General features: G+C 42.0%; 1 protein-coding gene across 1 annotated transcript in view; it reads right to left on the minus strand.

Annotated features, from left to right (window-relative positions):
• The window catches only part of PCDH15 (protocadherin related 15), a 1,670,337-nt gene that overhangs the window by 1,577,228 nt on the left and 76,171 nt on the right, over window positions 1-16,938 (minus strand). The window lies entirely within an intron of this gene.

Genomic DNA, 16,938 nt, shown 5'->3' on the forward strand with positions numbered 1-16,938 from the left:
TTATTGCACAGCTCCGGGGGTCTTCCGTCTTCGGGGGTCTTCTCGCCGGACTCCTCCGCTATCTTCTTGTAGCTCTTTTGCTAGCGGAGGAGTCCGGCTTTCTTCCTCGCCGCCGGCCTCTTCTCCCGACTTCGGGGGTCTTGTCCCCCTCTTCGGTTCTTCTGCCGGGCCACCGCGCCTTCTTATAGCTCTTTTACAGGCGGTGGCCCGGTCTTCTGTCGCCGTCGCCGCCGCCTTCCATTCTTCTTCTTCTTCTTCTTCTCCAGGAGATGTTGCCTCAACGATCTCTCCGGCCGGAATGCCAGGGAAGCGCTGCGCGGCCACTTATATAGGGACAATGGGGCGGTGTCACATGGCTTTATGTCACATGGGTTGGTGTCACATGGTGACCCCGCCCCCTTACGATGTCATAGTCCCCATGTGACATCAACCCATGTGACCAACCCATGTGACATAAAGCCATGTGACACCGCCCCATTGTCCCTATATAAGTGGCCGCGCAGTGCGTCCCTGGCATTCCGGCCGGAGAGATCGTCGAGGCAACATCTCCTGGAGAAGAAGAAGAAGAAGAAGAACGGAAGGTGGCGGCGACGGCGGCGACGGCGACAGAAGACCGGGCCACCGCCTGTAAAAGAGCTATAAGAAGGCGCGGTGGCCCGGCAGAAGAACCGAAGAGGGGGACAAGACCCCTGAAGTCGGGAGAAGAGGCCGGCGGCGAGGAAGAAAGCCGGACACCTCCGCTAGCAAAAGAGCTACAAGAAGATAGCGGAGGAGTCCGGCGAGAAGACCCCCGAAGACGGAAGACCCCCGGAGCTGTGCAATAAAGTATTTTATCTTGTGTGTTGTGTTTTTTTTGGTACTTTTATTTTACAGGTGAATGGGTAGGGGTACATTGTACCCCATACTCATTCACATAGGGTGGGGGGCCGGTATCCGGGGGCCCCCTTATTAAAGGGGGCTCTCGGAATTCCGATAAGCCCCCCGCCCGCAGACCCCGACAACCAACAGCCAGGGTTGTCGGGAAGAGGCCCTTGTCCTCATCAACATGGGGACAAGGTGCTTTGGGGTGGGGGGGCCGCGCGGCCCCCCCTTCCCCAAGGCACCCCCCATGTTGAGGGCACGCGGCCTGGTACGGCTCAGGAGGGGGGGGGCGCTCGCTCGCCCCCCTTTCCTGGCTGGCCGGGTAGCGTGCTCGGACAAGGGTCTGTTGTGGACTTGGGGGGGACCCCCACGCGATTTTTTTCAGCGTTGGGGTTCCCCTTTAAGTCCATACCAGGCGGCGGGGCCAGCGATGTCTCCTTCGCGGGCCCCGCCTACCTGGGACTTTCCTCCGCGTGTGTGGGTGAGTCCGTTCATTTCAAAAGTACGGCGGATAGTATGGTGGACTTAGTACGCCGTATTAGTCCGCTCAAAAAGTGGTGTGTGTGGTCAAGTCCGTTCATTCAAAAGTATGACGGACTGTCCGTCGGATTGTCTGATGGACTAATTTGGCCAGACAGTCCGCCCCGTGTGTACGCGGCTTAAGTCATCTTTATGTAGAGCAACAATTCTTTTTTTCAGAACCTAAGAGAGTTTTTTGCCATGAGGTGCCATGTTGAACTTCCAGTGACCAGTATGAGAGGGTGAGAGTGATAACACCAAATTTAACACACCTGCTCCCCATTCGCACCTGAGACCTTGCAACATTAACAAGTCACATGACACCGGGGAGGGAAAATGGCTAATTTTCACTTTTGTTGCCAGCAGTTTAGACATTGATGGCTGTGCGTTGAGTTATTTTGAGGGGACAACAAATGTACACTGTTATACAAGCTGTACACTCATTACTTTGCATTGTAGCAAAGTGGCATTTCTTCAGTGTTGTCACATGAACAGATATAATTAAATATTTACAAAAATGTGAGGGGTATCTTCACTTTTGTAAGATACTGTATCTAGCCAGTAAGTCACAGATATGAGAGAGGATCCTCAAAGTACAGAGCATCATCAACTTTGGTTCACACTAATGTAAGGTTTCAAGTATGCCACTGGGAGTGAAGTGGCATCAAAGCTAAGTTGGAGAGTGGGATACAGGCTTGCATTATCCCCTCACAAGTGCTGTTACATGTAAGGAAGACTGTATACAGTTAGTCAAGTGCAACACCGCTGTGAAATGGAGGAGACATGAAGGGTTAAAGTGGTTATAATGCAAGCATGCTTGTGCTGTGTAATTTGGCACTTTGTGTCACCTAAAATACCTGGCTGATCCTGCCTGGTGCTGCCCATCTGACACAGCTGAGCCCTTGACATAGTGGTCAGTTTACGTGCCTCCATCATCCGCTGTCTCTCCTTTCTCCCCCTCTCTGCCTGTTAGCTCTGTGTCAGTGCACACCCCTCCCTTCCTGCTGCTATAATTCCTGTGCTTTGTTAACGGAATCCCTTTTGTTCCATTAAGTTATGTTCAGCAATGTATGTACTTAAAAAAAGTAAATATATATCTTATTTCACAGCGCCGCTTGGCGCTCACGTGACCGCCCGCTGCTCTCCTCCTCTCCTCCCCTCCCCCCTGGCTGACATCAGTGGGGTTTCTCAGCCCCACTGTAGTTTTCATATTGGGGAAGACAGCAGCGGGCGGTCACGTGAGCGATGAGAGGCACTCTGAAATAAGGTATACATGTACATATTTTTCATAAAGCACATACATAAGATCTCACCCTCTGATCTCAGGATTACAAATTGGGGATACTAACCTCAATATAGGATTATATGCCAACAATGTCATTGTAGTTATGACTAACCCTCTCCAGTCCCTTTCAGCATGTCACAATCTTTTGATACACTTTGGCCAATTATCTTTATACAAAGTTAACTGCTCTAAATCCAACTTGATAGGTATCTGCCTAGACCAAAGTAAAAAATCAACTCTCACTCCCCCTATCCTAATTTCCGTGGGCCCCATCCTCAATCCTTACTTACTATAGAGTTAACTGTCCCCTCATGCAACACCCCTGGTACAAACTTTGAAGAACTTCTCAAGAAGCTGCTAGATATCTGCTCTTCTCTCCACTCCACATGGGCTTTCTGGGCTGGTAGGATATCTCTATCTAAAATGTTTCTTCTGCCACATTTGCTGTACTTGTTCCACACTCTCCCAGTACCACTACTATCCTCTCCACTGGACAAGCTCCAACGTGCCCTTAACAATAGTATATGGGAAAGCAAATGTCCTAGAATCAAAAACACTACATCATTGATACCGCGACGTCCAAAGCACAGAAATGGGAGCTCCCAACCTCAAGAACTATTACAAAGCCATCCCTCTAAACCAAACTCAGCATTGGTGGTTGTCCACCTATTGCCCCCTGTGGAAACGTTTCCTTTGTCAGCACTGTAAATAATATGCTCTGATATGTCACTATCCTCCTGGACATCAGCTGGTGCTACCACAATTGGCAGTATTCTAGATGAAGGAAACCTATGTACCTTCCAAGACCTACATGAGAAATACAACATCCCTAATAAGGACTTCTTCAAATATTTAGAGCCCTTTCACACTGGGGCGGTGGGGTGGTAGTGGTAAATCACTGCTAGTTTTAGGGACGCTTTACCACTGTTATTTGGGCAGGAGCGGGGTGCATTTAGCCCACTAGAAGGGGTTAAAAAGGGTTAAAAGTGTCTGTGTGGGGCCGCTGCTGAAGCGATTTGCAAGTGCTTCGGCAGAGCTGCCCATGCATTTCAATGGGCAGGGGTGGTGGAGCGGTGTTTACACCACTCGGAAACCGTCTCAAAGATGCTGCTTGCAGGACTTTTTCTAACATCCTGCAAGAGCACCACCCCAGTGTGAAAGCACCCAGGCTTTCACACTGGGACTGCAGATGAGGCGTTTTTCAGGTGCTTTACAGGCGCTAAATCGCCTGAAAAATGCCCTAGTGTGAAAGGGATCTTAAATGTGCAGCATTCCTTGTCCTCTATCAAATAGTCAGACAAGCCCTTCACTGCCGACATTATAGCTATGAACACAATACATCCCCCACAAAGGGATCCTCAATTTTCTACAAAACGCTTGACTCCACACAGAACCCCAAGATATTACCATCAATGGAAAAATGGAGGAAAACTCAAAATTTCTCGTCAGACTTAACATCTTGGCACCTCGCAACATGCTTCACTCTGAACGCCTCTAGATGCATTTCACACTGGAAAACAGTACAGAAACTACTTCACCAATGGTATTACACACCAACAAAAGTATGGTTGGTTCTCATCCCCACCCATGCGTTTGCTGGAGGAACTGCAGAGACACAGGATCTTCAGTCCACATCTGGTGGCCCTGCTCCCTACTCCTCTTTTTGGCAGTCTGTTCAAAACCTCATCATCAAATTTACTGGCAACCCTGTGAAAATCATGCCTCAATTAACATTACTAAGCCTGGAGATGGAAACTTGGTACATTCCATATCATACCATCCTCACTCACATCTTAATTGCGGCTAGACTCTCAATAACAAGGAACTGGAACAATACCTCTCCACCCTCTCAACCGGTCCATTAAATCCTCAACCACCATCTCCAGATGGAGCTTATGTTCACCAAAGCAAACCTGACCCTGTCTAAATTCCAGAAAGATTGGGTTCTCTGGTTCAACTACTCCAGTCCGCACATCACCTCTTCACTCCATTAACTATGCTACTATCTTACTAAACACAATGATATTTACCTCATTGAAAAGCTATCCCTCTCTCTACCTCCTTGATTTATGCCTAAAGTTGCCTACTACCTCACCACAAAACTTTGCTCACTCCCCCGCCCTTCCCACCTGGAACAGATTCCCAGACTGCAATATATAGACTTATAGATCTTGTTCTGATGCGTTTCTATTAGCAATTGTTTCTTTGTTTATCTTCTTTTATATTAAATCACCATTACCTTACGATGCACTGTAAGTAACATTTTGTAAAACTTTAATAAAACATTAAAGCGGGAGTCCGCCATTTTTTTATTTTTTTTAAAAGCCAGCAGCTACAAATACTGCAGCTGCTGACTTTTAAAATAGTGACACTTACCCGCCCAGCGCGCCCGCGATGTCGTCACCCGAAGTCGATCTCTCGATCGTCTCTCGGGTGCTGCCGCGGCCATCTTGGGTATGGCAATCAGGAATTGGAGCCTTTCGGCTTCATTTCCCGGTTCCCTACTGCGCATGCGCAAGTCGCGCTGCGCAATAAGGATGGTCCCCGCTGTCTCTGGGATCCGTGTGTTTCCCAGCAGGCACGGGGGACTTTTGGAAAGGGGTGTAGATTCTGCGGAAAGGGGCGTACCTTCTGCAGAATCTACGCCGGAAGTGGGTGCAGATACCTGTACTGTACAGGTACCTGCACCCCCCTCCCCCCTGAAAGGTGCCAATTGTGGTGCCGGAGGGGGGGAGGAGTCCATTTTAGCGTGGACCTCCGCTTTAAGTTAAAACTTTTTTTTTATATTTTTGTAAATTTGTATCCTGTCTCATGTGGGTGACAGTAAATTCTATAATCAGACATTTGCATGGGGCACCCTCTTTTTCAACACATGGTAGTGTGTTACTCATGCATTGTGATGTGCTGAAATGAATTTACATGCATTGTGGGATGCAGTATAACATACTTAAAGCACCACGATGCATGGATGTGAACAGACATTGAATTGTTTTAAATATATTTTTTCTTTTTGCTTTCATTACCGATTAACCAAACAGTACAACAGTGTGGTTAATCAGTAACTGAAAACTAGATTGATAAAATCTAACACATTTTATTTTCAATGTGTTGAGATAGATAATACGCCCTACATATGCCACAGAATTATGCATAGCATCAGACTATTATATAACATTTTTTTACAAACTATACAATGTGCTGAGCCTGCCTTCTTCTCAGTTGGAAGGAGGAGAGGAAGTGGTAAACAGAATCTGACGTTGTATCTCATTGGATGAGTTGAAGGATGACAGAGGTCCCCTCATTCATCATTTTTGAAGAGATAACTTACCATGTATTGCCAATCTCAGAGGATAAACGCGTTGAAAGAAATGGGTGCATGTCTGCAGGCAGCATAGCAGTTCAATTGCCTTTTTGTAAACACCATTAATTATTTTCAATATTAGATTTTATCTGAAGGTAATCACACAATTAAATTTTTAACATCAAGATGCAGGTTAAGTAAGATTAGTCTACAGTGCTGGACAAAAGGACATAGGATTAATGATGCCTACTGTTCTAGTGCCGCAAGAAGGAGGGTGACGTTTCAGGCAATGAAACAACCAGGAGATTAATGATAATAACAATGTATTTTATTTTTTACTAAAAATGCTCATGTTCTCGTAAACAATACATTCAACAGAACATGACAACAAGAATCAGTGCCAGACTTCTTTATTTATAGGAGCATTTCTTTTAAACAGTATACAGTCTGGAGCTTAAATACATTATAAACTTAGAACGTAATCTAGCTAGAGACAAAAACCATTAGCTACATAACAAGATCACCTTGATGATATCCATAAAAACAAGTTTATTTCTCAGAAGTGTAATAGAGGCCTTAAAAGACAACAGACAGTTGTCAATCACAGTTCAACAGTTGAAGGATCTGTAGTATACACATGCATGCTTATAGCTCTTCATAACATATAGTACCGCTTTTGACATATAAACTGAATTCATAGGAGAAGCCGGGGGGGGGGGGGGGTATTTAAGCAGTCCACTCACCTGTGTTCCTTGTCAGTTCCAGTGAGTGATACCCTCACTCCCATCCCCTTTACACACGGTCAGAGATACCGACAACCAAATCCGTCGGACTAATTCAGACGGATTAATTCCGGAAGAGGTCCGGAAGTGATGTTGCATACACACGGTTGGACTAAGTTGTCGGAAAATCCGATTGTACATAATGTGATGACGTTATTTCGTTACGACGAGACTACGTTCAGGTTAGTAGCCAATAGCTTTGGTCTAGGAATTTGATCTGAGCATGTGTCGCACTTTGTCCGTCGGAGTAGACTACACATGATCGGAGTATGTCCGATAGGAGCATTTTGTCGGAAAATTTTACCGGTAAGTTGGAAAACTTGGTCCATCAGATATTCCGACGGAAACAGTCCGATGCAGACCACACACAGTCGGAATATCCGACAAAACGGTCCGATAGGACACATTCCGTCTGAATCTCCAACAGTGTGTACAAGGGCTTACAGGACACTTCCTTCACATTATTCTTCTACAATCAACCATTTCTTACCTTGGGTATATCCCCCTTTTTGGCATATCGACCAGCTGACCGGGGAACACCTCAGGTCTATGTTAGTGAGTATTGTGGCACCTTTATGTGGTTTCACTTCTGTCTTGGTTGGAGGGTTCTGACCATAAATATATACAGTATCTCACAAAGGTGAGTACTGCCCCTCACATTTTTGTAAATATTTTTTTTTAATATCCTTTAACACTGATGAAATGACACTTGCTACCATGTAAGTGAGTGTACAGCTTGCAAATTTGCTGTCCCGTCAAAATAACTCAACACACAGCCATTAATGTCTAAACCGCTGGCAAGTCTAATTTATTCAGTGTTGTCATTTGAAAAGATATAAAATATGTACAAAAATGTGAGGGGGGTACTCACTTTTGTGAGATACTGTATATATGTGTGGGTGAAAAAACAAATAGTCAGGGTAGATACAACAGAGGTCCAACGTCCTATAGTATTGTGGTACTCATATAATGACTAATGCCGCATACACACAAGCAGACTTTCCGATGGACTAGGTCCGACGGTCTTTCCAATGGACTTTCGGCGGAGTTCTAAAGGACTTTCCGAAAGAACGGACTTGGCCACACACAATCACACCAAAGTCCGACGGATTTGAACGTGATGACGTACGACCAGACTACAATAAGGTAATTCATAGCCAGTAGCCAATAGCTGCCCTAGCGTCGGTTTTTGTCTGTCGGACTAGCATACACATGAGCGGATTTCGGCGAGTTCCGGCGGAAAATTTTTAAACATGTTCTATTCCTAAAGTCCGTCAGATTTTTGGACAGCAAAGGTCCGATGGAGCTCACACACGATTGAATTTTCCGCCGGATTCGTTCCGTCAGATCTTTGCTGTCAAAAAGTCCAGTCGTGTGTACGCGGCATAACAGTTTCCCCATGTGTCAAAGTGTATGATAACATATGTAAAGTACTATATTGTATTTAAGGCAATAGACCGACACATGGTACCTAGTGTAAGCCCTTGTACACACGGTCGGAGAATCTGTCGGAATGTGTCCTATCGGACCGTGTTGTCGGATAATCCGACTGTGTGTGGTATGCATCGGACTGATTCCGTCGGAATATCCGTCTGACCCAATTTTCCAACTTGTTGGAAATATTTTCCGACCAACTGGTTCGATCGGACATACTCCGATCATGTGTAGAGAATTTTGATCGGACCAAGTGCCACGCATGCTCAGATCAAATTCCTACATCAAAGCTATTGGCTACTAGCCTGAATGTAGTCCCATCGTAACGAAATTACGTCATCACGTTCCGAATGATCGGATTTTTCGACAACTTAGTCCGACCGTGTGTATGCAACAGTTTCTGACAAGATCCGACGGACAAAATCCGACGGACAAAATCCGACGGACAAAATCCGACGGACAAAATCCAACGGATTTGGTTGTTGAAATCTCCGACCGTGTGTACAGGGGCTAAGAGTACTACCCACTGTAAATAGTTATTTTGTATTAAAGTGTCTATAGCTTAACTGGGACTGTATATAGTAATGATAATCTATTAGTGTTTCTATTATTGCATACAGATCACACCATCTATCTATTACATATGAAATATATATAGAACCTTACTATAAAATACAGTACTATATCAAGAAAAGTAAAAAATGTAAACAACACATTTCGGGTACGTTTAATTTGAAGTTGCTGCTTCCCAAGTCAAATCACCATTCTTACAAAAAACAAGAAAAAAACAAAAAAACAAAAACAAAAAAAAAGCTTGTCTTGTAATTGTGTATGCAGTAAAAATATTCATATGCCTATTTCTGTTTATGCTAAACTCCTTTCTCAGCAAAATTGAAAACAATTACCAGTTTTGACTTTATTCTCATTGTACAGTATATAATTGTGCAGGCAGAAGAAACTGTTTTGGTAATTATACACTCTGAACGTATTCTCTTGCATTTTAGAAAAATACTGTCTATGCATATATTTATACACATCACATTTAAATGTTACTCCCTTCTGCCACATCATCTTATCTTTGATCACTGTTTTTGCAATTTTAGTAATTAAGGCTGGAATGAAGCGATTCAGGGGAAGTTTGCTTTGCCAACAGACACATTTAGTGAATTTACCTTGATCTTACTATCTGCTGGTTTGTGAACTGATACAAGTATTATGGGATCCATTCTCCAAGAGGCTGCTAGTAACTGAAGCCAGCTATTAAAGTGGGTGTAAACCCTCCCCCACAACTTTGTCCCATGTAAATCAGCATAAAAAACCCTAATGAGCACTGCCTGTAGATATCTCCTTACTTGCTTAGTATTGTTGTAATACTTTTTGTTCTTTAGAATGAAGTCACTGAGCATGCCCAGATCCCCCCTGATTTACGGCACACTCTCTATGTGCTTATCTATCTGTTATCAGGACTTCCTAGGGCACAACACTGAACTCCCAGGAGACTTCAGACCCATTCAGAGCTTCCTCCTACATACAGTGCCTTGCGAAAGTATTCAGCCCCCTTGAACTTTTCAACCTTTTGCCACATTTCAGGCTTCAAACATAAAGATATAAAATTTAAATTTTTTTGTGAAGAATCACCAACAAGTGGGACACAATTATGAAGTGGAACGAAATCTATTGGATAATTTTAACTTTTTTAGAAAATAAAAAACTGAAAAGTGGTGCGTGCAAAATTATTCGGCCCTTTTACTTTCAGTGCAGCAAACTCACTCCAGAAGTTCAGCGAGGATCTCTGAATGATCCAATGTTGTCCTAAATGACTGATGGTGATAAATAGAATCCACCTGTGTGTAATCAAGTCTCTGTATAAATGCACCTGCTCTGTGATAGTCTCAGGGTTCTGTTGAAAGAGCAGCGAGCATCATGAAGACCAAGGAACACACCAGGCAGGTCCGTAATACTGTTGTGGAGAAGTTTAAAACTGGATTTGGATACAAAAAGATTTCCCAAGCTTTAAACATCCCAAGGAGCACTGTGCAAGCGATCATTTTGAAATGGAAGGAGTATCAGACCACTGCAAATCTACCAAGACCTAGACGTCCCTCTAAACTTTCAGCCCAGACAAGGAGAAGACTGATCAGAGATGCAGCCAAGAGGCCCATGATCACTCTGGATGAACTGCAGAGAAGTACAGCTGAGGTGGGAGAGTCTGTCCATAGGACAACAATCAGTCGTACACTGCACAAATCTGGCCTTTATGGAAGCGTGGCAAGAAGAAAGCCATTTCTCAAAGATATCCATAAAAAGTTGTGTCTAAAGTTTGCCACAAGCCACCTGGGAGACACACCAAACATGTGGAAGAAGGTGCTCTGGTCAGATGAAACCAAAATTGAACTTTTTGCCCACAATGCAAAACGATATGTTTGGCGTAAAAGCAACACAACTCATCACCCTCAACACACCATCCCCACTGTCAAACATGGTGGTGGCCGCATCATGGTTTGGGCCTGCTTTTCTTCAGCAGGGACAGGGAAGATGGTTAAAATTGAGGGGAAGATGGATGCAGCCAAATACAGGACCATTCTGGATGAAAACCTGTTGGAGTCTGCAAAAGACCTGAAACTGGGATGGAGATTTATCTTCCAACAAGACAATGATCCCAAATATACAGCAAAATCTACAAAGGAATGGTTCACAAATAAACGTATCCAGGTGTTAGAATGGCCAAGTCAAAGTCCAGACCTGAATCCAATCGAGAATCTGTGGAAAGAGCTGAAAACTGCTGTTCACAAACGCTCTCCATCCAACCTCACTGAGCTCGAGCTGTTTTGCAAGGAAGAATGGGCAAGAATTTCAGTCTCTCGATGTGCAAAACTGATAGAGACATACCCCAAGCGACTTGCAGCTGTAATCGCAGCAAAAGGTGGCTCTACAAAGTATTAACGCAAGGGGGCTGAATAATTTTGCACGCCCCACTTTTCATTTTTTTATTAGTTAAAAAAGTTTCAAAAATCCAATAGATTTCGTTCCACTTCACAATTGTGTCCCACTTGTTGGTGATTCTTCACAAAAAATAAAAATGTTATAGCTTTATGTTTGAAGCCTGAAATGTGGCAAAAGGTTGAAAAGTTCAAGGGGGCTGAATACTTTCACAAGGCACTGTACCATGTGACATGACATACAATGTAAACCTGGCCATTACTGCAGTCTTATCAGCTGAAGTTGATAAGTCTGACAAAGGGAAACATTAGACATCGGCACAAGTAAATACTATAAAATAAAACCAATCAGCTATGAACAGAGAAGCAGGGTTGCCATAGAAACGTTGGATTGAGAAGGAGGTTTGGTTAACAGTACAGGAAGTGCTCAATGTAAGGGCGGAAATACACTTCACTGTGGACTCAGAAAACAATACTTAACATGGCGCTGCCTAACCTCTGGAAACAATTTTTTTAAAGTTTCTTTAAACAGTAAGATTTGGGCTGGAATACAGTGGCTATAGTCTGATAGTTACTTATTATAATGGACTAAATGAAGAAAAGCATCAGAGTGGGAGAGTTTACTTCCTCTTTAACATCTGCAGCCTTTGGTTGTGTCATTACAGCTGCTAAGAAGGGAAGGGGGGAGAGGAACCAGGAAGAAACTGTTGTGAACATGGAAGTGCAGCAGATTAGTGGATGTGTATGTTTCTCTAGTGGCTGACTGATCTGGCAGCAATACAATTATGGTCATTTTTGACTTACATATGATAAATTAAAAAAGAGCCCCTTGTGTTATTTTCAGTTCAGCTTTGTGGCTCCTTTCCATAGTCATTTATATAAAGGACAGTATTAAAAAAAAAAAAAAAAGACTCCCCTGCCTTGTCCCCTAACTACACTAAGCTGAACCATCCCCCCACGGGTGCTTACTTACATATTCTAATGGTGGCGGTTTCCCATGTTGTCAATATAATGACTGGTCTGGTAAAAAAAAAAAAAAAAAAATCTAGTGCTAGTCTGTCTGTTTTGCTCCTGAAGTTTAAGTAAGTTTCACTCCAGCCTAAGCAATATTAATTAGCAGGAACAGACAGCACGACACTGGAATTTTACCCAACATGATGATATCATGGGAGACCTCCACCATTGGAGGAAGTGAGTACCGCCAGGGGAATGGCTCATCTTAGTGTATTTAGCAAGCCAGGCAGGAATGCTGGAGGGGGGTTAAAATTACTGAACTCTTCGATCAATAATGTAATGTAAGCATTTATAGTCACATAAGAGATTATGCACACTAATTGAGTGAGTTTTCTTTTCATCCCGGCATTCATCTTGTACAGATCTTAAGGCACACTGCTCAGCAAAGACTGATAATAGGATGTACTTGGATTCAACAGCAATGCGTAAAGTTTTCTGAATTTGGATTAAATGAATAAAAAATTGAAATCTAAGATGCATTGAGTGGACTTTCTTTGATTAAAGCATAGTAGCATTTTTTCTTGGATATCATTAACATTTTATTGAATGCTTGATCTATGAAGTCATTTTATTACAGCTCTGCTAAAATAAATTTCTCCATATTCAGCAGAGTGGGGCTGGGCTAGATTGCTTATATGGAGATTTCAACCAAACCCAGCATGTTAATGATATACAGCAAGCTGAGTTAAGAAGTCAGATCCTGTATGTTAACTGGTATCAGCTTACAGTATGTAAAAGTAGAATATATAGGGCACAGTACCATGGTATCATGATAGGTCCACAGGGAGGGGTAGGGGAGGAATAACAGAAAACACTTTTGAGATCAATCAATCTCCTTGCCAAACATCTTCTTTAGAAACCAGCAAGTGAAGGACTTAAAATTTAGATTCAAAGATTCATACTGTAACATCAGCATCTTTATCTGAAAAGTTTTCGGGTGTCTGTTCCGCAAAAACCCATTAAACTAATAGGGTTCTTCACATTAATGCTTTCTCTAGACCACAACACCCCACAAGGCATTCATCAAACTCTTTTAGAAATCTAAATTCCAAGCAATTGTAGCTGGATGTTAGCTTAAACTGGTATTTCCATTTTCATTGAATTTGTTAATGGGGTGGAAATGTTATGAGATGGATTAAGGTCTGTTATCATCAACATAAAGATGGTTTTGGTTCTTTTTTGTACTTGTTGATACCCCATAATTGGTTGCTTGGGACAAAATTAATTTAGCCTTGTCTCCTATCTGCAGTTACTGGAAGATTCTACAATTGGATATGAAACCAGCTGGGTGTTTCCTGAACACTTGATCCTTAAAGTGGAAGTAAACTCCCCTATCGTTTTCAGCCATCTGGAAGCTGCCATCTTTGCCTCTGTTTAATGTTCAGCTGCTATGGTGCTGAACATATGATTCGTTTATGACACCAGCCATTGGATGGTTTGATAGTATGGCTAAGAGCACAGCCAATGTGCAGTTAGCATTCCCGGCATGCCTTTTTCTTTAACTGTTTAAATCCATGGGTTTACTTCCACTTTAATAGATTTTCCTAGTCATTTAAAGATGAATGGAATTCATAACAGTGCACCGACATTGACATCTAAATAGAGTTTTTTTTTTTTTTTTTATTATCCTTAACAGAGCATTTTCACCTTTTCTGCCAAATTGGGATATTACCTACTTTATTTTTGGTGCATTTCCCAATTCACTTAGCAAAACTAAGAAATATTTAGAAATTGCAGCTTACCTCTTAAGATGCTCTTTTCTGAAACTTCCAGCATTGAAAATTTTTACTTTTCTTTGTTATAAGGGGTCTGGGAAGATGTGTTTACCATAAATAATTGTGTCTGGAGACAGATACAGTACCTCATCCATTGTAATAGATTCGAACACTGTCTGTCTTAACACAAGGTTAAAGATTTAGGAGCTAGGCTAGACTATGACAACTAGACTCAGCCAGTCCCCAGCCCAGCTAGTGGAACAAATCTCGGAGAGCTAGCTAATAAATGCTTATAGTCAGCCATGACAGCTTCTCCTCAATAACATTTACAAGATAAACACAATTTTCTTTTGGGATGCTGCGTGATTACACATAACAAACATATAGTGGGGTTTTCTCAAAATTGACTGGCCCTTATGTTTTTATATTTTTTTTTTAAGAAAATCATTCTTACAAATAAACATCTGTTTGCAAAGCATGCTGAACTTTCTGATAAACCTTCTGCGCTTGTTTAATGCTCCAGCAGATCTGAATAAGCAACATATCTACTAGCAAGAGAACAATGGGCCTGTGTCCTTCTCTAAATTCAATTACCTGTTTGTAATCTGATACCGGAAAGATCTACATACACAAGCTATTCACATGGTGGTAGGAAACAAATTTTCTAAAGCCTTGTACACATGGGCACCTGGGATGACACAACATAAAATTCAGGTGTACCTCTCTGCCCGGGAGCCACAGAAAATAAATAGTCTAGCATATACAATTGCGACACAAGCTATATTAAAATGCAATGCTATTAACCGCTTCGGGACCAGCCGCCGCAGTTATACTGCGGCAGGTTGGATCCCCTGCGCTAGCCATCATAGCTGTATGTCAGCTCTTTAAGACGCCTCCGGCGGCACGCGCATGCCCAAAGCATGTCCCCGGAGTCGTTGTGAGTGCCCCGCGGGCGCTATGACCGCTGGGTACCCACGACTGCTCGTTACAGAACAAGACTGGGGATGTGTGTGTGTAAACACACAAATCCTGGTTCTTTCACAGGAGTAGCGACAGATCATGTGTTTATACTAAGTATGAACACTGATCTCTCTCTCCTCCTAGTCAGTCCCATACCCCCTACAGTTAGAATACATCTAGGGAACACAGTTAATCCCTTAATTGCCCCCTAGTGTTAACCCCTTCTCTGCCAGTGTCATTTATACAGTAATCAGTGCATTTTTATAGCACTGATCGCTGTATAAATGTCACTGGTTCCAAAAATGTGTCAAAAGTGTCCAATTTGTCCGCCGCTATATTACATATATGCATGCACTCCAGTGGTGGCTGCTGTGATTTCTAAGAGCAAATTTCTTGATGGTGACATTGGTGGAGCATGCCTGTGCATTATGGGATGGCACGACCATTTATAGTCTGCATTGGGAGGGCATGTGACATGTTGACACTAAAAGAGTGGAAAAAAGGGACAGATCATTTTCTGGACAGTGGTAGGCTTATTGAGCATTGCAGGTTTATTCCCCTATCATGGTTGAGTTAAGAGGGCCAGTTTTGAAGAAATTGCTTGGTACTCAGTAGACATGTACACTGACAAAAAATGTGTTTGTTTTAGTTTTCGTTTCATCTTTTTTCAGAAATTCGAAATTCGGAAACCGAAAACTTGGATTTTCAAATTTCCGAATTTCCGAATTTTTGAATTTCCGAACTTCTGAATTTCGAATTTCAGAATCTTCGAATCTCCAAATTTTCAAATTCCGAATTTCTGAATGTTCAGATTTTCGGAACACGAAAATTCAGAAATTCAAAAATTTGAAAAAACAAAAATCTGAAAAAAGAAAGAAAATCATTAAAATTCAAAATAATAACTATTAAATTATAGGTACTTTCAAATTTGACTGTTTGTGAACGTAATGAATACAAATTTATCTGAAGTTACGAATTATCCGAAATAACAAATGTCATATCTAAACAAATGGAATGGAACAAAATAATAATAAATGATAATAATAATAATAAAAAGGTTTTAATATTATTATTGTTATTTATTATTATTAGATCATTATGTTCCATTCGTTTAGATATGGCATTCATTATTTCAGACAATTTGTAACTTCTGATAAATTTGTACTCATTACGTTCACAAACAGCCAAATTTGAAAGGAAATTCCAATACCTATAATTTAATAGTTAGTTTCAAATTTTACTGATTTTCTTTCTTTTTTTCTGATTTTCAAATTTTCAAATTTTTGAATTTCCAAATTTTCTAATTCTGAAAATCCGAAAATTCGAAAATAAGAATTTTGAAATTCGAAAATTCTGAAATTCAAAATTTGAATATTCGAAAATTCTAAGATTTTAAATTTCAATATTCGAAAATTCAGAAATTTAAAAATGTTGTAATTAACAAATTTGTCAAAATTCGTTTTAATTTGGAACTAAACTAATTGCACATGTCTAGTACCCAGGGATTCTCACCCATGCAAGATGAGGTGTTCTGGGAAAGTTTGGCTAGATAGAGGACTGATTTCCAGTACTTTGTGGATTGATAAGTCTGTATTAGGGACCCAGAATTTCAGAGGTTAAACAAGTTTTGGGTGGGAAGAACCTCTAAACCCTGACTACCAGGAGTTTTGGTCCCACAGGAGCTAAGCCCCAGTCAAGGGAGGCTTGAGAAGCAGCCGTGAGAAATCAGCAATGCTGTTAATGAGGCAGTGTGGATGAGTTCTGGAGCTGAGAGCAAGGGGAATGCTCTGGGTATTGAGACATTTGTTGCTGAACCCCTGTAACCTGTAAAGCACCATGAAACTCAAGAGGAACCCTACCCCAGTGTGGCATCAACAAATTGGGGGTGAGCCAGTCGTGCGGTTCCTTTATGCTATATCTGTGAACTATTTGAACCTGTTTGGAGGAACTAATAAAGAACTGCTTGCTTTTACAAATGGCTGTTGTGGATCTTGGGCCCTATATATACAGTTGTGCTCATAAGTTTACATAGCGTGGCAGAATTTATGATTTATTGGCCATTTTTCAGAGAATGTGAATGATAACATGAAAACATTTCTTTCACTCGTGGTTAGTGTTTAAGTGAAGC

The sequence above is a fragment of the Lithobates pipiens genome, unplaced genomic scaffold (genome assembly GCF_037356315.1).
Source record: "Lithobates pipiens isolate NorthernLeopardFrog02 unplaced genomic scaffold, aLitPip1_a1.2 Scaffold_25, whole genome shotgun sequence".
NCBI classification, from domain to species: domain Eukaryota; kingdom Metazoa; phylum Chordata; class Amphibia; order Anura; family Ranidae; genus Lithobates; species Lithobates pipiens.